This window comes from Saccopteryx bilineata, chromosome 3 (genome assembly GCF_036850765.1).
Source record: "Saccopteryx bilineata isolate mSacBil1 chromosome 3, mSacBil1_pri_phased_curated, whole genome shotgun sequence".
Classification (NCBI taxonomy): Eukaryota; Metazoa; Chordata; class Mammalia; order Chiroptera; family Emballonuridae; genus Saccopteryx; species Saccopteryx bilineata.
The window spans coordinates 297,682,981-297,709,598 of NC_089492.1; the positions used below are offsets into that span (position 1 = coordinate 297,682,981).

Below are 26,618 nucleotides of genomic sequence, written 5' to 3' on the forward strand. Positions count from 1 at the left end.
GGGTGTCGGACCCAAGGTGTGGGGGGCAGCATTAGATATGGGGGTTACAACTGGCACTTGCTGGCATGGGGTTGCCTGCGCCTGGACATGCTCAAATGAGCATATCACGGTTTGTGGCCTGGTAACTTGACAATGAGCAGGAGGGAAATGTTGTTGCAGAAACACAAGTTCATTGTGATGTAGTACAGGTTAATGAGAGCGGTCCTTTTTGGTGTCCTGGGATATTTCTGAAGATAGCCAAGAGGTCAGGAGTGTCCCAGGAACAGCCTAGACTTGGCATCTCTGAGCCTGTGGCTAGGTTTTTACAAACAACTATAGTGAATTAAACTTGTGTAATGGTCAGGTCCCCCTCAATACAAGCTTTCCCTGACATTTCCGCAAAGGTAAACTTTTTCCTACATTTCAAAGTGAAGGTAAATGGCAGTAAGAAAATAGCAGGCAAATTAACTACAACCTCACAGTGATGAATAAGAATGTTCTGTGTTGAGCCATAGTGGGAGGATGGGGCATGGGAATTTGGCCTTTAAAGGGGCTCTGGATCTAAAGGAGCCAATTTAAAGCTAACACTCATGTTCACAGCAAAGAAATACAAGGCAGCTAGAACACTTTATCAAACTAAAAACATTTGAGGAAAGGCCCATTTACAGTGAATGCTAAGAATTCATTTTGTTTATGGGAAGTTTTGTTGCTTGTAAAATTTATGAGGGAGTGAAAGCAACATATTTACAAGAGAGAAAAGACTACAGGGATACTTTGGTTTTCATAGATATTCCATCTGAAAACAATCAACTAAATCTGAAACTGACAAAACCCGAGGAAATTATTTCCATTTAAATCCAATTACTGTACATAGTAATCACAAACATGTAATTGTAGTATTAGCACTCACAATCAATAAAAAAAAAAGCAGAAAAACAATGGAAAGCAATGCAATTGAATACTATACACGCAGGGTGAAGCTCACATAAGAAACGATGCCATACTCAGCAGGAGAAAGCATGGCTCGCCCTTTGTTTTCCCAAAATTAGCAGTGAGGGCACGTCAACAAAATCCAAGACAAATTTTCACTGAAGAAATTGACAAAAACGTAAACCAACAATAACTGAAGTCAAAGAAAACTGAAGTATTACTGTATTTAATTAATTGGTGCTAAATTTTGACATATGTCTGTCTCTTTTCTCATTCTAAATCAGATGCAAATATTTAGATTATGAAAGATTTCAAGATTGGCTCTGGCTAGTTAGCTCAGTGTGTTAAAAGTGTCATCCTGAAACACTAGGTGACAAGTTTAATCCGCAGACAGGTCACACACAGGAAGCAAAGAAAAGAAATGCATGAATGAATGAAAGACTGTGCCAGGTTCACAATGATAGAGCTTCTCTCCAATACGAAGTCTCTGATGTTCACTAACAACTGAGAAATGGACAATGGCTTTGCCACATTCTCTACAGTTAAAGCACTTGCCGGCCATGGCTAGTTGGCTCAGCAGTTGAGCATTGGCCCGGTGTGTGGAAGTCCCAGTTTTGATTTCCAGCCGGGGCACACAGGAGAAGTGCCCATCTGCTTCTCCATCTTTTCTCCTCTCCTTTCTCTCTGTCTCTACCGCTTCTGTAGACAAGGCTCCATTGGAGCAAAGTTGGCCTGGGTGCTGAGAATAGATCCGTGGTCTCCACCTCAGGTGCTAGATTGGATTCACCCCCTAGTTGGCATGCCGGGCGAATCCTGCTTGGGCACATGCTGGAGTCTGTCTCTCTGTCTCCCAGCTTCTTCAGAAAAATACCCCCAAAAATTAAAAATAAAGGGCTTCTCAGCAGTATGAAGTCTCCAATGTTCAGTAAGGTTGGAGGAAAACCTAACAGCTTTGCCACATTCTTCACATTTATGTCTTCTCACCAGTATGCATTCTTTGATGCTGAGTAAGATTTGATGATCTTCAAAAGGTTTTACATTTCTCTACATCTGTATGATTTCTTTCCCATATGAATCCTCTGGTGTATAATTAACTGACTTTCAAATAAAGGCTTTGCCATGTTCTAAACATTTATGAGACCTGTAAGTCCAGTAGTTGTGGGCATCACAGCCACCACCAGGCCCGTGCAGGTTCACATTAGATGCAGATAGATTGTAATGAAACAACGAAACAAAGAACTGGTGGGCCATTTTCTTTATTTCTAGCCTCGCACTCAGCCAGCGAGTAAAAACAAGCACACAGGCTCCAGAACCCACTCATTCGGCACTCACAAAACTACTGACACATCCGAGTTTTCCTAGAAACTGTAAGAATGAGATGGCACTCGATCACCAGGTGTTCAGGCTTTATTAGAGGATAAAGACCTGCCGGGACACTCCTCCAGGGGAAGAGGACCAGTACAAGCTAGGGGGACAAATTATAAGAAGAATTTCAAGTTTGTGGGTGTTGAATCAAAAGTCCTAGTATGTCCGGAGCCCCTCCTTGGGGCTTTTTGGAATTCCTCTGTCTCAGGGGCAATAGTCCAGTAAGGGTGAGGTCTGACAGACAAGCGGAACATCAAGAGGGCAGTTTGGAATACACATATCAGAAACAAAGCCCCTCACTTCTAATCCCCATCAGCAGACCTCCATCTCTCCAAACTCCACGTGGCCTCTCTGCCCTGCAACAATGTGGTCTCCTCTAAAAAGGCCTCCTAAACCCTCCTTTTAAAACTTTTTGGTGCAACTATCCCTCCTCCAGGACACATTAGCATAACCGAACACCTTCCCAAGCATGAAGGTAATTAGCTCTATCACCTGGGCGATGGCCATTCACGTGACCAGCACCATTTTTAACAATAAAAGTGAGCAAAACCAGAAAATACAGATTTTACAAACAGCCTGACAAGACCTCTCTCCAGGATAAATTTTCTGATGGTTATTAAGAGCTGATGAGTTTTAAAAGGCAATGCCACATTGTCTGCATTTGTATAGTTCCCGTGTGACTTCTTTGATGTACAATAAAGTGTAATTTCTGGCTTATGGTTTTGCCACATTCTAAACATTTATGAGACCTTTCTTCAATATGAATTTTCCTACGTTTAGCAAGAGCTGAGGAATGGCTAAAAACATTGCCGCATTCTTTACATTTGTATCGTTTCTCTCCTGTGTGTTTCCATGCTTAGCAAGAGATGAGAAATGGTTAAAGCCTTGACACATTGCTTGAAATTCTATGGTTTCTCTCCTGTGTGAATTCTTTGATGTACAGGAAGGTTTGAGTTCAGGAGAAATTTCTGCCACAATCTAAACATCTGTGAGACCCATCTCCAGTATGAATTTTCTGATGCTTAGTAAGAGCTGAAGAATTGCTAAAGACTGCCACATTCTTTACATTTGTGTGGTTTTTCTCTTGTGTGATTTTTTTTTTGTATTTTTCTGAAGCTGGAAATGGAAAGAGACAGTCAGACAGACTCCCGCATGCACCCGATCGGGATCCACCCGGCACGCCCACCAGGGGCAACGCTCTGCCCCTCCGGGGCATCGCTCTGCCATGACCAGAGCCACTCTAGCGCCTGGGGAAGAGGCCAAGGAGCCATCCCCAGCGCCCAGGCCATCTTTGCTCCAATGGAGCCTTGGCTGCGGGAGGGGAAGAGAGAGACAGAGAGGAAGGAGGGGGGGTGGAGAAGCAAATGGGCGCTTCTATGTGCCCTGGCCGGGAATCGAACCCAGGTCCCCCGCATGCCAGGCCGATGCTCTACCACTGAGCCAACCGGCCAGGCTTGTGTGATTTTTTTGATGCATACTAAAAGCTGAGGAATTAATAAAGGTTTTGACACATTCTGTACATTTGTATGGTTTCTCTTCTGTGTGCTTTCTTTGATGTTTAGTAAAAGCTGAGGAGCGGCTAAAGGCTTTGCCACATTGTCTACATTTGTATGGTTTTTCTCCTGTGTGAGTTCTATGATATACAATAAGAGTAGAGGAATCGATAAATGGTTTTCTACATTGTCTGCAATTGTATGGTTTCTCTCCCGTGTGAATTCTTTGATGTACAATAAGGTGTAATTTCCAGATAAAGGTTTTGCCACATTCTAAACATTTGTGAGACCTCTCTCTAGTATGAATTGTGTGATGGTCAGTAAGAGTTGAGGATCATATAAAGGCAGAAAGAGACTCACAGGTACAGTGAACAGAGTAATGGCTGCCAGAGGGCTGGGGAGATGAAAGACTGGAACAAAAAGTTGAAACACTTCAGAAGAACACATTGGTAGTTACAGAACAATCGTGGGATGTAAAGTGTACCATGAGGACTATATTAAGTAATACTGTGTTAACTATGCCGGGTCCTGAAAATATCACAAAAATACTTCTAGTTTTTAGAAAGTACATGAAGGTTTAACCACTATCATGTACATCTGAATGGAGTTTAAAATAATACTGAATGAAAAATAAAATGCAAACCAAGAACAGAAAATTAATCTGCAGAATTTTGAAAAGTAAATAAAAGTTTCACTGATCAAAAATTCTTATTAACTATAATTTATAACTGAGTGTACCCTCAAACAGCAAAAATTTCCATCATAACATTATACAGCAGAAAAAGTTCTTAGACAATGCATTCAAGTCATTCAAAAATAATATCAAGTATAATTGTAATGAAGATATTTAAGTGGCATGAGCAAGTTTTTCTGGTTTGCTGTATTTCAACTACACTTATGTAAGTGTGTAAGCTGTAATCCACCTAAAAAATAACCTTCATTTCTAAATAAAAAAGCATTACAAAATTCTGAAATATGGAGAGACTACTCAAGTCTTTAAACATTTCAGATTAAGTACATAAGAAGGAAACATACTAAGAAAGCAAATGAAAAACTTCATCATTGCTTTTGCCTAAAATAAACTTGAATTAAGGAGCAAAGCAGGCCTGGCCTGTGGTGGGCCAGTGGATAAAGGATCAACCTGGAAATGCTGAGGTCGCCGGTTCGAAACCCTGAGCTTGCCTGGTCAAGGCACATATGGGAGTTGATACTTCCAGCTCCTCCCCCATCTCTCTCTCCTCTCTCTCTCTCTCTCTTTCTCTCTCCCTCTCTCTCTCTCCTCTCTAAAGTGAATAAATAAAATTTTTTTAAAAAAGGAGCAAAGCAGTTCTTAAATATGAAGTGCCCAATAATGCTGTATCACACTTCTTACCAAATGAGAACGATTCTGCATGTTGTACCAGGACTTGTGAATCCAAAAGCACAAATATGACAAAAATCTCATCAAAAAGTGAAAACAGAAAAAGTCACAGTCTCGGGCAGCTCTCAACTGCACAAGAAAAAATTACAGAATGACAGTGATGATGAAAGCAGATAACAGTGGACACTTTCCTACAAGCTATGCAATAATCTAAAGTCACCTATGGCAGTAACTACTGAAGGACTCTATGAAATACATAAAGGTATAAAATTACTCTTATGTGGACAATTAAAAAATACAGACTAGAAATATTTTTCTTCTTTTTCAAGTTAAGGAGAGGAGATGGACAGACTCATACATGCACTTTGATGGAATCCACCTAAAAAAATCCCATCTGGGGTTGTTGTTTTATCCACCTGGGGCCATGGTCCCAGTTGAGCTACTTTTAGTGTTGGAGGCAGAGACAGCACACAGCCATCCTCAGAGCCAAGGATAATACACTGGAACCAAACTAGACATGGCTCCAGCAAAAAAGAGAGAGTGTGTGAAAGAAAGAAAAGGAGACAGAAGAGTGAAGAGTGGAGAAGCAGATGGTCACTTCCCCTGTATGCCCTGAGTGGAATCCATCCCAGGACATCTATAGGCCAAGCTGACACTCTCCCACTGAGACAAAGTGCTAGGGGCCAGACCAGGATTTTGAAACAATAATTCATACTAAGCAAAATAACATTTTGAATTAAAACAGAAGCAGATCTTCACACTTTGGGGAAATGCTTTGTGTTGTGATAAAATCATTGAGTCTCCACTCTGTACAGTCTTGTGTGAAACATGCATAGGATTAGAAATCATAAATCTGGGCTGATCAGGCAGTGGTGTAGTGGAGAGATGTCAAATGGGGACAGAGAGGACCTATGTTCAACACCCCAAGGTTATGGCTTGAGCATGGGCTCACAAGCTTCAGTATGGAATTGCTGGTTTGAGGATAAGATCATGGACATGACCCCATGGTTGCTGGCATGAGCAAGGGATTACTGTCTCTGCCCTAGCCCCCCATCAAGGCACATAAAAGAAAGCAACCAATGAACAAGTAAGGTGCCACAACCAAGAATTGATGATTCTTATCCCTTTCCCTTCATGTCTCTTTGTCCCTGTCTATGTGTCTGTCATTAAAACAAAACAGTCCAAATGAGAAAAAACAGTTTATCATGTAATTCCTCAGGATCGTGCAAACATTTTCTGTGGTGCCCAAATCTATGGAAGAGGAGTCATCATGGCAGCTCTCAGTCCAAGAGGAAGACTTGGCCCCCATTGCTAATGTGACGATGGAGGTCACTAGATCAAAAGCAGAGTCCTGAGAGGATGCCAGAACACAGGACACATTGGAGACCAGCTTTCCCTCTATGACAGCAACTAGAATAAACCTGGGCTTCTCACAGCCCTTTCCACTGCAGCAGCTTCCCAAACCATGCTGAAAGTCTGGCTACTTCCGTGATCTTTAGATCTCTTACCTGCCTCATCTGCTTCCTCATCCCACCTACCTGGGTGGAAGGATACTGTCATTTTCCTTCACAGCTCCAATTCCTAATTCATTTTGTGCCCATGTGAGAAAATATGGTACACAATATTGCAAAATTCTAGAAAATAACTTTCCAAAATACTGTTTTCTGAAAACACCTGAAACATTCTAGAATCATGTAAGTTTTCACACACTGAGTTCTAATTAATGTGCATCATGAAGCCTTTGTTTCTACACTACCAAACCCTGATATTTGGTCCCTGATGACAAAACTCTAAAATCTACCCTACAAGAAAGAAGCTCTCACGTGATGTTCCTCCTATTGAAGGAAACAAAAAGCTGCAAGGAGAGAATAACTCAGGAAGAAACTCATCGTCACCTAGGGAGACCAGGTGCCTCTATCTGAGCCAGTGACCCATTGTCCAAGACAGAAACCTTTGTACTCATGCCAGCAACCACGGGGCACTGTCTATAACCCCATGCTCAAGCCAGAGACCCCGGGTTGAAGTAATTGACATCAGAGCTTTGAAGCTGGATCTTCAGTTTCTCAGGTTAGAGCCTTATCTACTGTGCTACTACCTTTACCTGATGAGACAGCAATAAACTTTCCACACAAAAAAATTTGTTGTCTTGTTTTTTTAATCTTTCACACTGTAATATTTTCTAACATAGAGGAACTAGGATTACACATGTCCATAAATGCAGTATACTGACTTGACTTTCCAAAAAGATGAATTTTAAAATTAAAGCATCACTGTGACCTGGTAGGTTACGTGGATAGAGCATTCTCTTGATTTAGCAATGTGGCAGGTTCAATTCCTGGTCAAGGCACATACAAGATATCAACCAATTAATTAATAAATAAGTGAAACAGTAAGTCTGGATTTCTCCTCTCTCTCTAAAATTTATCAATAGAATTAAGGTATCAACACAGTTGTGGATTTGTCAGTGCTGTATTTGTATAGCTCATGATCACTTGTGTATATTTGTCAGGTGGAAAAGTCGTAAGTTGGAAGTGTAAGTACTTCTTCAATTCTGACGTGCACAACAGTGAACTGCTGTTTTTTAAAAATGCTGATTCTCACTCAGGAGTTCTGGGGTGGGGCCTGTGTTTCCACACCTCTAACAAGCTCTCATTTTACCAGAGACACCAATGTCCCCAGTCCACGTGCCATAAACCTGAATAGCACAGACAAAGAAAACACAAGGGAAAATGCTTCCATGACTTTGAGCTAAAATTTTAATGGAATTTCTTGTTCTCAAGGAATATGATGCATAGCAACCATAAATTTACTAGAGATAATAATCTTAGAACAAAATATAGTTTACTGTGTGACTTCTGTAAAGCAAACATTCAGTGAAGGGTAGACCTTGAATTTTACTTCAAAAATAATCTACAATTTTTCACAAAAAAAAAATACAAACACTAGCCAGTAGTCATAAGAAACCTCATAAACATCTATAAATGTTTCTATAACTGATAAAAAATATTCCTTAAGAAAAAAATATAGCTCAAATAATGTTAACATGTTAGGCACACAGACATAACAGGAGAACTAGGTACAATTTATAAGTGATAGAGCCTGACCTGTGGTGGTGCAGAGGAAAAAGAGTCAAGCTGGAACACTGAGGTTGCCTGTTCAAACCCCTGGGCTTTCCTATTTAAGGCACATACTGGAATTTATGCTTTTTTTGTGACAGAGAGAGACAGGGAGAGGGACAATCAGGAAAAGATAGAGGTGAGAAACATCAGTTCCTAGTTGTGTCTCCTTAGTTGTTCATTGATTGCTTTTCCATATGTGAGCTGATGAGGGTGGGGGAAACTACAGAACATCTACTGACACCCCTGCTTACCCCTTATGGCAATGCAGCAACCTTGGGATTCAAACCAGAGAACTTTGTGTTTAAGCAAGAGACCATGGGATCATGTCTATGAGCCCATGCTCAAGCTGGTGACCTCGGGGTTTTGATCCTGGGTCCTCTGTGTCCCAAACCAATCCTCTATCCACTGAGCCAACACTAGGTCAGGTGATACTCATTTTTAATAAAAACAGTAGCAAGAAAACCATCTACAATAATAGAAAAGAATTTAAAGCAATTGATTTTTTTTACTCTAATTCCTTTGAAAAATTTTTTTTATTTTTCTTTATTAATTTTAGATAAGAGAGAGAGTGAGAAAGAGAGAGAGAGAAGAAGAGAGAGAGAGAGAGAGAAAGGGGGGAGGAGCATGAAGCATCAACTCCTATATACGCCATGAACAGACAAGTGCAGGGTTTTCAACCAGTGACCTCAGCATTCCAGTTTGATGCTTTATCCACTGCGCCACCACAGGTCAGGCCTCACTGAAAATTTTCATATGCATTTGTAGAAAGCTTTGTTTCGACATTGCAGGTACATAATATGAAAAAGGAAACTATCTGAAAATGGTCATAAAAATAATAATTTTTGAAAATGTCCATCAACATGTACCCTCCATGTTCTGTTCTTTAACATCCTCTTAAAATTACAAGACTTTTTTAGCAGTCTGGTGAGCAGGTATCTTCTAGCTGCTCTTCTCTGTCAGAACTTCCTCAGTTTTTCTGGCCCGTAAAAGGTGCATTTCCTTAATCCTGTCCCACAGAGCTGACATTGCAGGCACATGAAACTACAGCCTATTTTCCCTTCTTATTGATGCCCGAGCCTCTGACCCATCCTCATAAGAATGTTGGACACAGTTGCCCTCCCAGGTTGATGTCAGAAAGGAGATATTTCTAGTATTTAAAAATGATTACAGAGTAATGGTGGGATGAGACATACCTCTGATCTCCCTTTGAAATTTCAACAAATTGAACAATTACAACACAGTGAAGTAACCCCAACGGGGCTCACAGAGCACCTGAAATATCCCAACACTGAATGGACTGAAGGTGTGGTGTAATGTAAAGGGAGGTGGAAGATAAAATGCACTCACGGTCAGGTCTGAAGAGGAGAGAAACTGGCCTGACCAGGTTTTTCTTTCTTTTTCTTTGCTGCACTGTGGGAAGGAGGAAGGGCCATGCTGCCTGGGTCTTGTTTACCATGAAATGAAGAATAAAGTCCACAGTGCCTGAACCTCCTTCAGATGGGAGAGGCGCAGAGGCACAGAGGCTCAGAAGCAGAGAATGAGGTGTTTAAAGGGAGGAGAGGGTGTGGGCTGAGCTCAGGGTCCCAGCCACACTTCCTGTGGTCTGCCTGCAGCCCACTCTCTGCACCGAGACAAAGTGCAGTGTCCCACCCTCCCAGATGCCAACTCACTCACCTCGCGGGTAGGAAGAGTGGCAGTGGCAGACTCCACAGCTAGCTCTCCAGAGCCATTCTCTCCCTTGAGAAATAGAGCTACTGTACATCATTTTCCCTGGTTCTTGAGTCGTGGGGAGTAGCACCCAGAGACTGAATTTCCACTGCTAAAATCTTAAAGCCACAGAGCTGTAAAGCCATAAAGCTGAAGCCATAAAACCCTCACTACATGCCACATCCACCAATGTCTGCGACCTGGCCTGCATCAGGAATGTCGCAGTGAAGTTCTTTCCTAAAATCTCAGAGCTAAAACTTGCAGGACTGCAACACTTACTGTAAAGAAATATTGAATAGTAACCTCACAAACCTGAAAAAATCATTTCCTATTATTTCTTTTCCTTACTTTATTTACTTTCATTTTTCTTTTTCCTTCATTTTTTAATTTGAATCTTATTATCTTTCATTTTTATGTTTCTTTCGTTTTTTATATTTTTCCTATTTTTCTGTAGTTTTTCACTTTACTTATCATTATGCATAAAATTTTTATATTATTCCTGACATTTTTTGTTTTTATTTTTCATATGTTGATGTTTCTTCTTAGAGTTCTTAACAATACCACTCTCAAATGCCATCAAGGCAGAAGAAATCAAATACCATGGATACACAAGAAAGAGATGTGATTCATATAGATAAAATATCTCCATAAAGAAATCTCAACCACATGGAAACCTTGAACATAAAAGAGAATTTAAAACTGAAGTTATGAAAATAATAAGTTGCGAGGAAACACTGATAGGCTACTTATTAAGATGAGAAACAAATTAATGAAAACTACAGTACCTCACTAAGGAGATTTAAACTTTCAAAATGAACCACAGATGAAGAACTCAATGCATGAACTGAAAAATGAGTTAGACAGTATAGCTAATAAAACAGGCCAGACAAAAAAAAAAAGAATCTGTAACACCGAAAATAGGCAACCAGAGATGCTAAAGAGAGAAGACAAAACAAACTCACAAATAGTAAAGAATGAGAGAGCACCACAAAAACTGGCAACCTCTATCAGACCAATATAAGGTGTAACCAAGTGGTGGAGCATTGGATAGAGACTTGGACTGGGATGGAGAGGACCCAGGATTGAAACCCTGCAGTAGACAGCTTGAGATGGGTTTTTGCTGGAGTGTGCATTGATGGGATCATAAACATGACACCTTATCCACTTGGCTTGAGCCCAAAAATCACTGATTTGAGAAGGGGTCACTTGCACTTCTGTAGCTCCCCATCAAGGAACATATGAGAAAGCAATGAATAAACAACTAAGGAACTACAACAGAGAATTGATGCTTCTCATCTCTCTCCCTTCCTGTCTACCTGTCCCCCCCTCTCTGTATGTAACAAAAATAAAAAAGAAAAGAAAAAGGAATATAATATAATGTGCATATCAGGAGAGGAAGAGAGGTAGAAGGGGATGGAGAGCCTATTCAAACAAATAATAAATGAGAATTTTCCAAGCCTATGAAAAGAGTTAGGGCCTCAAATCTAAGAGGCAAACACAATGCCAAGTTACCTCAACCCAAACAGACCTACACCCAGGAAAAGTGACCATCTGATTCTCCACCCCTACACCTCTCCCCCTCTCTTTCTACCCCTCCCACAGTCAAGGCTCCATTCAATCAAGATGGCCTGGGCACTGAGGACGGCTGCATGCCCTTGCCTCAGGTGCTAAAATGGCTCCAGTTACAATGGAACAAAGGCCCTAGATGAGCAAAGCATCATCTCTTAATGAACTGCCAAGTGAATCCCAGTCATGCACATGCTGGAGTCTGTCTCTCTCCCTTCTTATTATCACCTAGAAAAACACATAAAAAACAAACAAAAAGAGGTGTAGCCATACTCATATCTAACAATGCTGACTTCAAGTCAACAAAGGTAACCATACACACAGATGGACCTTTCATAATGATTCAGGGGACATATAATCAAGAAGACATAACAATTACATACATGCATCAAATCAGAAAGCACTAGAATATATAAGACATCTACTGACAGATCTAAAAATAGCAGACAAAAACACAGACATACTTGGAGTTCTCAACACACCAATGACACCTTTTGATAGATCATCCAAACAGAAAATCAAGAAAGAAATATTGACCTCAAAAGACACACTGGACCAAATGGAGATATTAAACATTTACAGGATATTTATTCCAAGAATATCAGATGATATGTTCTTCTCTAGTGTGTATATAATGTTCTCAAGAATAGATCATATGTTGGGCCTCAAACTGATATCAGAATATTCAAGATTGAAATTATACCAAGCATATACTCTAACCATAAGACTTTAAAATTAGAATTCAGCCTGACCTCTGGTAGCACAGTGGATAAAACATCAACCAGGAATGCTGATTTTGCCAGTTGAAAACACTACGCTTGGCTAGTCAAGGCATATAAGGCAGTTGATGCTTCCTGCTCCTTTCTTCCTTCTCTATCTCTCCTCTAAAAGTAAATTTTTTTAAAAAGGAAATTAGAATTCACCTGCAAAAAGAGAATAAAAACCTACAAAAATGCAGAAATTAAATAACATACTTTTTAAAAATGACTAGGTCAAAGAAAAAATAAAAGCAGAATCAAAAGGTATATACACACTGACCATGATGTGGTACAGTGGATAGAACATTGGACTAGGACATGGAGGATCCAGGTTCAAAACCCCAAGGTCGCTGGCTTCAGTAAGGGGTCACTCGCTCTGCTGTAGCCCACCGAGCAAGGAACATGTAAGAAAGCAATGAATGAACAACTAAAATGACGCAACAAAGAATTGATGCTTCTCATCTCTCTCCCTTCCTGTCTGTCTATCCCTACCTGACCCTGTCTCTGACACACACACACAAAAGGAACATACAGACAAAAGAAAGTGACAGTTTCACATATGAAAATTTAAGGGATGCTGCAAAAGTAGCAGTAAGAGATCTGACCATGTGGTGACACAGTGAATAGAGTGTCAGACTGGAACTCAGAGGACCCATGTTCAAAACCCCAAGGTTGCTGGCTTGAGCACAAGGTCATCTGGTATGAGCATGGATACCAGCTTGAACCCCAGGTCACTGGCTTGGGCAAGGGGTCACTTGTTCTGTTGTAGCTCCCCAGTCAAGGAACATATGAAAAAGCAACCAATGAACAACTAAGATGTCGCAACAAAGAATTGATGCATCTCACCTCTTTCCCTTTCTGTCTGTCCCTATCTATCCTTCTCTCTTTCTCTCTCTCTCTCTCTCTCTCTGTCTCTGTCACAAAACAAATAATAAAGTATATGTAACAGGAACGTTTGTATTATTACAGGCTTATATGAAGAAACATAAAAGATCCCAAGTAGACAACCTAACATGACACCTTAAGTAACTAGAAAAAGCAGAGTAAAAGAAAACCAAAAGTCAGCGGAAGAAGTAAATTAGTATCAATTAAAGCATAACTAAAAGAAATATAGAACAGAGCTTGACCAGGCGGTGGCGCAGTAGATAGAGCATTGGACTGGGATGAGGGGGACCCAGGTTCGAGACCTGAAGGTCACCAGCTTGAGTGCAGGCTCATCTGGTTTGAGCAAAGCTCACCAGCTTGGACCCAAGGTTGCTGGCTCAAGCAAGGGGTTACTTGGTCTGCTGTAGCCCTGGTCAAGGCACATATGAGAAAGCAATCAATGAACAACTAAGGTGTTGCAATGAAAAACTAATGATTGATGCTTCTCATCTCTCTCTGTTCCTGTCTGTCTGTCCTTATATATTCCTCTCTCTGACTCTCTCTCTCTCTCTGTAAAAAAATAAAAGAAAAAAAGGAAACATCATAGTGATGCATGAAACAGAAAATGCCACATTGTTCACTTCAAAGATTTAAATATATATAGAACAGAAAAAGTATTAAAAAAAATAAATGCAACCAACAGCTCAGTTTATAAAAGATCAATATAATTGAGAAACCACTGGCTAGACTCATGAAGGTAAAAAGAGAAATGACTCATATTAAACAAATCTAAAATGAAAGATGAAAAATTACCACAGAAATCACAGATATACAAAATATCATAGTATAATACTATGAAAAACTTTATGCCATCAAATTCAACAAGCTAGATGAAATGGATAAATTCCTATAACTGTACAATCTTCCTAGCCTCAGTCACAAGTAGAAAACCTAAATAGGCCCTGGCCAGTTGGCTCAGTGGTAGAGCGTCGGCCTGGTGTGCAGAGGTCCCGGATTCAATTCCCGGCCAGGGGACATAGGAGAAGCGCCCATCTGCTTCTCCACCCCCCCCTTCCTCTCTGTCTCTCTCTTCCCCTCCCGCAGCCGAGGCTCCATTGGAGCAAAGATGGCCCGGGCGCTGGGGATGGCTCCTTGGCCTCTGCCCCAAGCGCTAGAGTGGCTCTGGTCACGACAGAGCGACACCCCGGAGGGGCAGAGCATCGTCCCCTGGTGGGCAGAGCGTTGCCCCCTGATGGGTGTGCCGGGTGGATCCCGGTCGGGCGCATGCGGGAGTCTGTCTAACTGTCTCTCCCAGTTCCTAGCTTCAGAAAAATACAAAAAAAAAAAAAAAGAAAACCTAAATAGACCCATAAAGTGGAAGGAAATATAAACAACTATCAGAAACCTCCCAAAAGCCCGACAGGGGTGGCACACTGGATAGAGGGTTGGACTGGGATGCAGAGCATACAGGTTCAAATCCCTGAGGTTACTGGCTTCAGCGTGGGCTTATCCAACTTGATCAGGAGCTGACAAGCTAGAGTGCAGGGTTACGTTCTCATGTTAGTTACTTGACATGATCCCACAGTCACTGCATTAAACCCAAAGTTTGCTGGCTTTAGCAAGGGGTCACTCGCTCTGCTCTAGCCCCCCTGGTCAATGCACTTATAAGAAAACAATCATGAACAACTAAGGAGCCTCAACAAAAAATTCATGCTTCTTATCTCTCTCCCTTCCTGACTGTCCCGATCTGACAATATACAAATTTTGTGCAGTCCTCATTAATATACTCAATTCATTTTTTAAATGAAACAAAATCACCAAGTTAGAACGTACCCTTAAAATAAACCCGAATAACAAAAGCAATCCTGAGGAAAAAAAGAACTAAGCCAGACATATTACAATACTTGACTTCAAATTATACTACCAAGCCATGATAATCAAAACAGATAGTACAGGTAGAAAAATATACTCACAGCCCAATGGAAAAGAATCGTGAGCCAAGAAATAAAACCATATATATATATACACAGTGTGTCTGTAAAGTCATGGTACACTTTTGACCAGTAACAGGATAGCAACAAAAGACAATAGAAATGTGAAATCTGCACCAAATAAAAGGAAAACCCTTCCAGTTTCTGTAGGATGATGTGGCAGCATGTGCGCATGCGCAGATGATGACATAACAGCGTGTATACAATGGAGCAGCCCACAGCCATACCAGTCGAGATGTGGACGGTACAGAGGAAAGTTCAGTGTGTTCTGTGGCTTGCTAAATTCAAATCCGTGACCAAAGTGTAACGTGAATATCGGTGCGTTTATAACGAAGCACCACCACCTAGGAATAGCATTACTTGGTAGGATAAGCAGTTGAACGAAACCGGCAGTTTGGTGGAGAAACCCCGTTCCAGTAGGCCATCAGTCAGTGACGAGTCTGTAGAGGCTATACAGGATAGCTACCTAAGGAGCCCTAAAACTGTGTGTGAGCCCACATCAAACTGCACTGAATAGGTCTGAAACTGGGAGAGTTTTCCTTTTATTTGGTGCAGATTTCACATTTCTATTGTCTTTTGTTGCTTTCCTGTGACCGGTCAAAAGTGCACCATGACTTTATGCTTTAGGGACACACTGTATATGTATAAATTTTTTTCCATATATATGATATATGGAAAAATAAAACCATACACACACACACACACACACACACACACATATGGAAAAATTATCTTCATTAAAGGAGCCAAAAACACACAATGGAGAAAAGGAAAACTTTTCAATAAATGCTGCTGGGAAAACTGAAAAGCCACATGCAATAGATTGAAACTTTCTTGTCCCCCTGCACATAAAGTAATTCAAAATAGATCAACGAGCTAAATATAAGAGTTGAAACAGTAAATTACATAGAACAAACATAGGTACTAAACTCAGAGACCTTGACCATACAGAGCAATTTATTATTTTGACCCCAATGGCAAGGGAAGTGAAGGCAAAAATAAATAAGACTGTATCAAACTAATAAGCTGGTACACAGCAAAAGAAACTGAAAACAAAACAAAAAGGCAGCCAACTAAATGGGAGATACTTGCAAAAAACAGATCCTAGTAGGGGTTAATATCTAAAATAAATAAAGACCTCACAAAGCTCAGAAACAAAAAAGCAAGCAATACAATTAAAAAATAGGAAGAGGACCTGAATATACACTCCTCCTAAAAAGACATACAAACGGCCAACAGATATATGAAAAGATCCTCATCTTCACTAGGTACTTGAGAAATGCAAATCGAAACTACAATGACAGCCTGCCTATGGCAGCTCAATAGATAAAGCATCAACCTGGAATGCTGAGGTCGCCGGTTCAAAACCTAGATTGCCTGGTCAAGGCACATATGGCAGTTGATGCTTCCTGCTCCTTGACCCTTCTCTCTCTCTTTCCCCTCTCTAAAATAAATACCTAAAAATCTGAAAGAAAAAAAGGGGGGAAAAATTTTAAAACAATAAAAAAACTACAATGGCCTGACCAGGCGGTGGCACAGTTGATGGAGCATTGGACTGGGATGCCAGAAAACCCAGGTTCAAGACCCCAGGGTTGCCAACTTGAGCGCAGGCTCATCAGGTTTGAGCAAGGCTCACTGGCTTGAGCCTAAGGTCACTGGCTTGAGCAAGGGGTCACTCAGTCTGCTGTAGCTCCCGGTCAGGGCATGTAAGAGAAAGCAACCAATGAACAGCTAAGGTGCTGCAATGAAGAATTGATGTTTCTCATCTCTCTTCCTTTCTGTCTGTTTGTCCCTCTCTCTGATTCTCTTGGTCTCTGTCACAAAAAACAAACAAACAAAGAAAAAACCTACAATGACATACCACCTCACACCTGTTAGATTTGCTACTGTCAACAAAATAGGTAATAACAAGTATTGGAGATGCTGTAGAGAAATATGAACCCTCATTCACTGCTGATAAAAATGTAAACTGGTACAGCCATTGTGGAAGAAAGTATGGAGGCTACTCAAAACATTAAGAATAGAACTACCATGACCCAGCAATCCCTCTACTGTATAACTACACCAAAAACTCAAAAACATTCATACATAAAGACACATGCAGCCCCATGTCCATCACCATGTAAGTCAAAGTGGCCAAGACATGGAAACAACCAAAGTGTCCTTCAGTAGAGAATAGGATAAAGATGATGTACAATGGATTACTAGTTAGCCATAAGAAATGATGATATAGTGTCACTTATGACAACATGGATGGACCCTGAGAACATGATCCTGAGTGAAAAACTGTATCAGTGAAAGCTAAGAACTGTTTTAACACATAGGTGGGATGTAAAACTGAGACTGATGGACACAGATAGATAAAAGTGGTTACCAGGAGGAGGGGTGTGGGGAAGATTATAAAGAGGAAGAACAAGTATAAAGTGACAGAAAATATTTTAACTCATGGTGATGGGAATAGAACATAATCAATAGTTCAAATGCTGTGGAGGTGTTTACTTGAAACCAATGTTTCAACGTCATCCTGTTAAATTAAATTTTGTAAATAATAGTTTTATAGATAGAGAAATTAATTGATTGTGGGATTTTTTTATGCCTTTAGGGAGTCTGGATGGAGAAAAGGCACAGAAGGCTCTGGGACAGAGGGAAATATATAAGCTGCTGACCCTCACAAATAAAACAGCCTGGGGCCTGGCCAGATCTTGAAGTGCAGAGGTGCCTGCTTTAATCCCTGCCAGGGCACATACTTTTTAATGTTTATTTTATTGATTTTAGAGAGTGGTGAGAAAGTTGATCTGTTTCCTCTCTCTAAAATCAATAAAATAAACATTAAAAAAAAGAATGAAAAAGAGAAAGAGGCTGTGGTGGAACAGTAGATAAATAGTCAACCTGAAATGCTGAGGTTGCTGATTTGAAACCCAGGGCTGACCCAGTCAAGGCACATAAGGGAAGTCCCTTCTACAAGTTGATGCTACCTACTTCTCCACACCCCCACCCCTGCTTTCTCTGCCACCATCTTTCCCATTACTATCTAAAATCAATAAATAAAATTTTAAAAAGTAAGCAAATGGAAACAACTACACTAGGCACGAACACCAGAAGTAGAGAACTAAAGGTTGCAGGTCCTAAATTTACTGAAGTTAAGAGGAAAAGCAAGCACAGCCTCTGCCCAGGACACATCGCTTACCTGAGAAGCAACCATTCTGTCCTGGTCCTGCTCCTGCTTGTTTTCTCAGGGGACAGTATGTTGAGGAGTCAGGTCTGCATTTTGAGAATGTGCCACCACAGGTGTCCACACAGCCCCTTTATCCACTTCCAACACACTCACAGACAGAAGGACCTGGAAATGCTGAGAAGATCACGTTGTCCTGTCCTTCCTCACTGGAGTCAGACAAAAGTGCTCCTACAGGGAGACCACACGGTATTTTTTTTCCTGTTTTTACCTGTCTGTCCTCCCTCAGACACCCACACATTCCCACAGCAATGAGAACGGGTGCTGCTCTCCTGAACGCCCAAACCCAACACAACACCCTGTCACCTCCCCTGACCATCCCTGCTCCGCACACTCACTAATGTATCCCGGGCACTCTCCTCTCTGGAGCATGTCTGTGCCTCCTCATTCATTTTTGCCTGCCTCTCTCTTAAGATTCCAGGGTTCCACTTTTGCCTCTGAAACCTGTACCCTGAGCCCACTTCTACTTCTGTGACTTATTTTTTTCAATGCGACAGAGAGGGAGACAAATAGGAACAGACAGACAGGAAGGGAGAGAGATGAGAAGCATCAATTCTTCATTGTGGCTCTTTGGCTGTTCAATGATTGCTTTCTCACATGTGTCTTGATGGAGAAGGTGGGGGGGGGCTACTTCAGAGCAAATGACCCCTTGCTCAAACCACTGACCCTGGCTTCAAGCCAGTGACCTTGGGCTTCAAGGCAGTGATCTTTGTGCTCAAGCGAGGACCATGGGGTCATGTCTATGATCCCACATCCAAGCTGGTGACCCAGCGCTCAAGCTGGTGACCTCAGGATTTCAAACATGGGTTCTCGGTGTCTCGGTCCAATGTTTTATCCACTGTGACACCACCTGGTCAGGATACTTCTGTGACTTCTATATAAAATATATAGTTGAAAAACAAAAACAGAAAGCAAATGATTCCAGGATCTTTCCTGCTAATCCCTGGGCTCAACCTGCAATCACCTGGAGCAGCTCATGATAACAACAATGCTACCTCACCTGCGGTGGCTCATTGAATAAAGTGTAGATCTGCAATACTGAGGTCACTGGTTCAAAACCCGGGCTTGCCTGATCAAGGCACATGTGGGAGTTCATCAACCTGCTCCTCCCTTCCTTCTTTCTTTCTCCCTTGCTACTCTCTAAATTAAAAAAATTAAAAACTAAATAGAACAAATATGCTTCTCCACCCAGAGCAGCTCTCCAAGTTTGAGAGGGATGGCACTGGTGATATCTTTTCCTAAAAATCAAGCCATCTGCCCTGGCCAGTTGGCTCACTGGTAGAGCGTTGGCCTGGCGTGTGGGAGTCCTGGGTTCAATTCCCAGCCAGGGCACACAGGAGAGGCGCCCATCTGCTTCTCCACCCCTACCCCTCTCCTTCCTCTCTGTCTCTCTCTTCCCCTCCCGCAGACAAGTCTCCATTGGAGCAAAGTTGGCCCAGGCGCTGAGGATGGCACTATGGCCTCTGCCTCAGGCACTAGAATGGCTCTGGTTGCAACAAAGAAATGCCCCAGATGAGCACAGCATCGCCCCCTGGTGGGCATGCCGGGTGGATCCGGTCGGGCGCATGCGGGAGTCTGTCTGATTGCCTCCCCGTTTCCAACTTCAGAAAAATACAAAAAAAAAAAAATCAAGCCATCTAATAGGACCCCAGAGAGAAATGGTTTAGCTTCAATAATGCAGATCCCTTGGGGATGAGGGCTCCACTCTAAGTGGTGGTTCTTCAGGTCTGCAGTGGGGCCCATGATATGGCATCTTTATCTAGGTCCATGTGATGCCTGCACTGCTCCTACAGAGCTGTTTTTAGCATCACTGGCTGACAGTTATCAGACACAGCACACTCACACTATTGGATACTATGAGAACAGTTTCACCCTTTCAACTACTAATTTAACAAATCACAAGAAAAAAGGAAAAAGCTGTCGAACATTTGATGAACTCAAGACACAAGGCTCTGACTGCTAAGAGCAGACATCATTACTAAGTACACAATGAAATAGCCCAATATAATTTACTAAATACCAGTTGCTGTTTCAACATATGATAGACACTAGAAGGGATGCAGGGCTCAGAATTTAAACTTGACACAATATATTTAAAAGGAAAATGATATGGAATCTTTTTTAATGTAACAACTTCTAGGATCAGAGTTTTAAAAAGTTAAGACTGCCTCATACTTGGCAAAGAATTGTAAGCTTTGTTTAAGGCCTTGGGCAGTTGGCTCAGCAGTAAAGCATCTGCATGATGTGTGGAAATCTTGGGTTCAATTCTTGGTAAGGGCACAGAGGATAAGTAACCTGGCAGCTTTCAGTTCAATGACCTTTCCACTCTTGAAGCAGGGCCCTGATGGAATTCCAGGAAGCCCTTTAGGGTGTTGGGGCCTTTAAGAGCATATGCCAAAAGCTGATATTTCCTGACCTCTTTTGGGCCTTATTTGCCTTTTCTGTTACTCCCTTGGCCATTATAGACCTTAAAAACTCATGTTTAGAAGATCTCACTGTGGGGCTTGACTAAGAGAGTGAAATTGGGAATTCAGTGTCTAAAGAAGTCTATTAGACCAAAGAAAGGATTTGATTTACAGTGGTAGGTGGTTGGAGACTGCAGAGGATCTGAGTTCGATTTAGGGTGAGACCTCAGGTGGTGGGGGTTAAGGCGATGCCCAGATAGACTATGGATTAAGAGTGAAGTCAAGCCTTAGCAGAGAAGACACTATATCCCTTCATAGCAAGGAAGTTAAGAAGGGTGGTGGTGTGTCTCCTTGAGGCAGCAGGGAGGGGTTGCAAAGGAGTAGGTTATCTACATATTGTAAGAGAGTACTAGTTTTGAGATTGCATGCTGTTAAATTCTGAGCTAGTGCCTGCCCAAACAGGTGTGGGCTGTTTCTGAACCCCTAGGATAAGACAGTTTATATCAGCTGCTGGGCTGCATTAGTGGTTGGGTCAGTCTAAAGTAAGAGTCAGGGTGTAGAGGAATGCTAAAGAAGGCATTCTTGAAGTCTAGGACTATGAAGTGAGTGGTGTTTGAGGGAATGTATGACAGTAATTTATAGAGATTAGGGATTACTGGATGGAGGAGAATTACCACCTCATGGATTAGGTGTAAGTCTTGTATGAGGCGATAAGCCCCTGAAGATTTTTGAACAGGAAGGTTGGGGGTATTGCGGGGAGAGTCCATGGGCATGAGTAAGCCTTGATTTAAGAGGTGGGTAATTATTGGTTTAAGGCCTTAGAAACAGACATATTTACACATTAAACAAAGATTTTACATATAAATTGAGGTGGCAGGAAGTTGTCAGCATAGAGGGGAAGAAGAGAGGAAGCAGGCGGTGATGGACAGTGTGAGCAGCTGGATAGAAAGGAGGGTCAGAATCTGCAGGAGGAGCGGGAGGAGGTTGGAATGCTGGTGGTGTTGCCACGTGATTAGAGGAGTCAAAAAGATTTAGAACTCTGAGGAGAGGGGAGGGGACAGGGGAAGAAAGGCACCCCCACTGAAGCCCATAAGGAGGTAGGAGGGGTCAAAGAAGAAAGAGGCAGAGCTTGTGAAGAGGGGGTAGGGGTGAAGGAGAGACAGGCACCACAGAAGCCGGCAGGGAGGGTGAATGGGTCAAAGAAGAAAAAGAGATAGAGCTGCTCATCTGTAAGGAGGGAGGAAGGGTTTAAGAACACAGTGGAGAAGGGAGGGACCCCTGGCCAGCAGGGGAGGAGAAAGAGAGACTGGTATTTGCAAGTGAATGAGAAAGAGGATTCAGTGAAGAGAGGGGAGGGAACTCTTAGAGGGAAGATACTCAAGTGGAAAAGATCTGAAGAGGGACTAGAGAGGGGTCCCAAGACAGGGGCGTCCCCAAGGGTCAGGCAGGAGGGGGAGAGAGTTGGGAGTCCATGGAGAAGAAAAGATTAGGAGTGGAGGTTTTAGGTGAGGTTTCTCTGGACAAAAACGGCCTGCGTGTAGAACAGGCAGCACAGAGATTAAGGACAGGAGTGAAGGTAGAAGGAAGCCTGCACGTAAGAAATTTCTGAGGCTTTTTTAGTCCAGTGGCAGAAATTATCTAGGTCCCGGAGGATGTTAATATCAAAAGTTCCATTTTTGGGCCAATGGGAGCCATTATCTAGTCTGTACTAAGGCTATGCTGTGTTACAGAAGAAGTTAAGAGGCATCCCAAAGGAGTAGTCTCTGAGGGTCTTGACTGGGAGGAGCCCATGAGGGCAGAGAATAGAGAAAGAGAAGAGCATCCTCTGACTCTTTCACCTATCCTTTATACTGAAAGTGGAAAACGAGAAGGCCGATCGTCACCGGGAATCTCGCTTTCTTTTTCTTTTTCTTTTTCTTTTTTTTAAGATTTTAGAATGGGGAGAGAGAGAGAGAAAAGGGGGAGGAGCAGGAAGCATCAATTCCCATATGTGCCCTAAACCAGGCAAGCCCAGGGTTTCAAACCGGCGACCTCAGCATTCCAGGTTGATGCTTTATCTACTGTGCCAACACAGGTCAGGCCAGGAATCTCGCTTTCAAAAGAGAGTGGAGCAACCTGGTTAGTCGCCTAGACTTTCAGGAAAGCCCAATTATAGGCTTCCCTGAGTAGAGACCTCCCAATCAGTGACCCTGAAAGGAGAGAGAGAGAGTGAGGGTGAGGGATGAATAAGAGCCTACCGGAGATGGGAAAGAGCAGAAATTCCTTATCTTCTGGTTTGGCGTGGGGGGGGGGGGCGTTCGAGACAGGGTCGGTAGCTGGCCAATCAACCTATGTTCACATAGCCAAACAGAATCAAGGAGTTAGCCCTGGATGAGCTACCTCTGCCCACTGCTTCCCTGGTAGTAAGTTTGGCAGGTAAAGGGGATCGTTCAGGCATCTGGTACCCTGTCCCAGGTTTCGGCACCAAATGTTGGAATCCATGGAAGTAAATGTTAGAACCCATGGGAGTCTGAAAAGACCAGAGTAACAGGCTTTATTGAAAGGAAGAAAGGAACCCTGCCCAGCTGACTCACAAGGGGAGTCACGCACCAGGCACAGACTGGGACCAGGTTTTTAAGGGCTTTGGGGAGGGGGGGTGAGAAGGGTCGTGGGCTTGTGACATCAGACATTCCTTTGCGGTTGGTCATCTGCCTCAAGTCCTGAAACAGACTTACTGGCAGGGTTAAAGACATGAAACCTAAGACTTATGTGTCCAATAAAACATGGATATTGGCAGGCTTGTATGTAGTAAAGTACTGCAATCTGAGGGTTACATAGAGACATCAAGTCCAAATGATTTTTTGAGGAATTTATTAATCAGCCGGCTAGCTACATGGGGCACGATCCCAAATCGCATAGGCCCTCTTACTGTTCCAGACCTTCTTTTATACAAAATCCAGTACTGGTTGGGTGGGTAAGGAGGGAGCATGGTACAATAGTCAGTTACTAACAAGCTTACAACATCTATCTATAGAATCTATTAAAAGGAAAAAAGCATTCTTACACCACAAGATAACACAGTTGTGACAATTGGCTTACATACCCGGCAAAGACATTCCCAAATCTTCTAGTGTCTACCCCCCATCCTGATAGATATATGAATTTACCAGAAATTCCAACTGCCCTTTTGTTGTCCCACCTGGCTGCCTGACCTCACCCTTACTTACTGGATAATTCCCCCCTGAGGCAGAAGAGTTCCAAAAAGCTGGTCACCCACCTCAAGGAGAAGCATTCCAGGAAGCCAAAACTGTAAAAGGGAACATACCAGAATTTCTGACTCAATATCTCCTCAGGCTCTCCCAAGCCCTATAAAATTCACCTCATTGTCTGTAACCAGTGCTCTTCTCCCTGGAGAAGTGTCTGACATGGTTTCTTTCTTCCTTTCAATAAAGCCTGTTACTCTGGTCTTTTCGGACTCCCATGGATTCCAACACATCCCTGTCACCACAGTAAAATGGTTAGTGTAAGGTATTTTCACCACCGAGGAAGAAGGAAGGGTGTAGCCACCAAGTGTGGATAAGCAAAAGCTTTACTTAGTACTGTACTTCCCAGACGATGTTCTCTGGTCCCCGAGATGGGGGCCAGAAAAGTCACGTCACCTTCCCTGTTTGGAGGTAATTTATACCATTGGTAGGGTGGTCGGGTTGATATAACATGGCAAAATTTTATTGGCTGGCAGACAGTCCTTCATTTTCAAAGGGCTCCTGGTAAGTTTCTTTTGGCATGCATGGGTATGGGCAGTTCCAGCCAAACTTGGCAGGCCTGGTTCCTCACATGACCTTTCCTATTGCCAACCAATCTCACATTTTGACCTTTTATGTTAGATAGGAGCGCCGCTATTCATCTGGCTACTTCCTGCTGGTTAGGGGTGTCGTGGGGAAGGGAGGTTAGAAGGTGGTAGCTCTGAGGAGAGTCACGTATATGGGTGTAGGAACATCTGGTTGATCGTGACTCAAGAAACCTTGTGGATGCAGCCCTGTAACAATCTAAAAAAAAGAGGAGCAAATGTGAGTAATATGCTGATAATTAGAAGAGGACCTAGGATAGAGGTAGCCCAGGTGAGGGTGGGTGGCTGCCACCAGGAGTTAAGCAGGTTGTAGGAGGAGAGGTCCTTATACAATTTCTCTTGTAGATGATTGAGTGGTTTCTTCCATTGGGCCAGTATCATTGAACAGCATTGCTCCCTGCTTTAACTCACTCTGGTTGCAGGTTCCTGGTGGGAGGGAAAGGAGCAACAGGAGGATCTGCAGGGCCCAACCTTTTGGTGAGCTGGAGACAGTTGGGGCCCAGTGGTTCTGACTGCCAGCTGTCCTATATGGGGACAAGCCTGAGGCGAGAGACATGGTACCAAGGTGTTTGCCCTAGGAGCTTGGCTGCAGTAAGAGTAGTCAATATTATCATATGGGGTCCTGTCCACCTGGGCTGTAGGGAGCCGGGCTGGAGCTCCCTCAGAAGAAACGTGTCTCCAGGCTGGAGGGGGACTGCTGGCTGTGCTTCATCTGGACTCCCTATGGAAGGAAGGGTCTGGTACACGTGTCCCCCAAGAAGATGGCAGAGTAAAGACACAAAGGGGAGGTATGTGGCAAGAGGAGGGGGTTTTGGCTAAGAGAGCAAAATTTGGAATTTAGTGTCAAAAGAAGCCTATTAGATTGAGGAAAGAAAGAATCTGAAGGAGTGTGAAAAGGGGGATTCTGTCCAAACGGCATATTAGGGGTGATGTGCAAAGAGGGGAAAAAAGGGTTCTATTCACTCCCATAACCGAGACCTGTGAGGGATCTAGAGGTCCAGAGTGTGATGGCAAAACAGAGAAGGTAGCCCCTGTGTCCACAAGAACTGAGATGGACTTACCCACTACCTGCAGTACTACCCTAGGCTTGGCGAGGGTGACGGGGGTCTTTGAGTCCGGGCCGTGTCAGTCATCCATGAGACTGAGAAGTTTGAGTGGTGGGCCCACTTAGTTGGCTTGGCCTCCCATTTGGATGGCTTGTCCTCTACGTAGAGGCACAAGGAAAAGCCTGTTGCCCAAAAGGGGCAATCACTCTGCCAGTGACCAGGCAGCTTGCAGTCAGGTCAGGGCTTAGTGGGTGGCCTCAGGCAGGGGCAATGCCGAGACCAGTGACCCTCCTTGCCACATTTAAAGCAATCTCCTGGTGGGATTTCTCTTTGTGGCCTGGACTTGGGTCAGGTGCCTCCAATGCCTTGCCTCTGTTGCTCTGCCGGCCTCAGGGCTGCCACAAGAGCCTGGGTTTGGAGCATTACCTTTTGCTGCATGCAGTTCTGGTGAACAGCCTCAGTCTTTTCCTCCTGACCATTAAAAACCTTAAATGCAGCCCTGGCCAGTTGGCTCAGTGGTAGAGCGTCAGCCTGGTGTGCAGGAGTCCTGGGTTCAATTCCTGGCCAGGGCACACAGGGGAAGCATCCATCCGCTTCTCCACCCCTCTCCCTCTCCTTTCTCTCTGTCTCTCTTTTCCCCTCCGGCAGCCGAGGTTCCATTGGAGCAAAGTTGGCCCGGGTGCTGAGGATGGCTCTATGGCCTCTGCCTCAGGCGCTAGAATGGCTCTGGTTGCAACAGAGCAACGCCCCAGATGGGCAGAGCATCGCCCCCTGGTGGGTGTGTCAGGTGGATCCCGGTCGGGTGCATGCGGGAGTCTGTCTGACTGCCTCCCATTTCCAACTTCAGAAAAATACAAAAAAAAAAAACCACAAAGAAAACCCTTAAATGCCATGTTCATCAGGTCTCGAATAGGGGTTTGGGGTTTAGAATAAGATCAGGGGGGCTTCTGGGGAGCCCAGTACCCAGATTGAGCTGG

General features: G+C 43.1%; 1 pseudogene; it reads right to left on the bottom strand.

Annotated features, from left to right (window-relative positions):
• Nucleotides 1-2,309: 2,309 nt before the first annotated feature.
• The window catches only part of LOC136330136 (zinc finger protein ZFP2-like), a 91,264-nt pseudogene continuing 66,955 nt past the window's right edge, over nt 2,310-26,618 (bottom strand).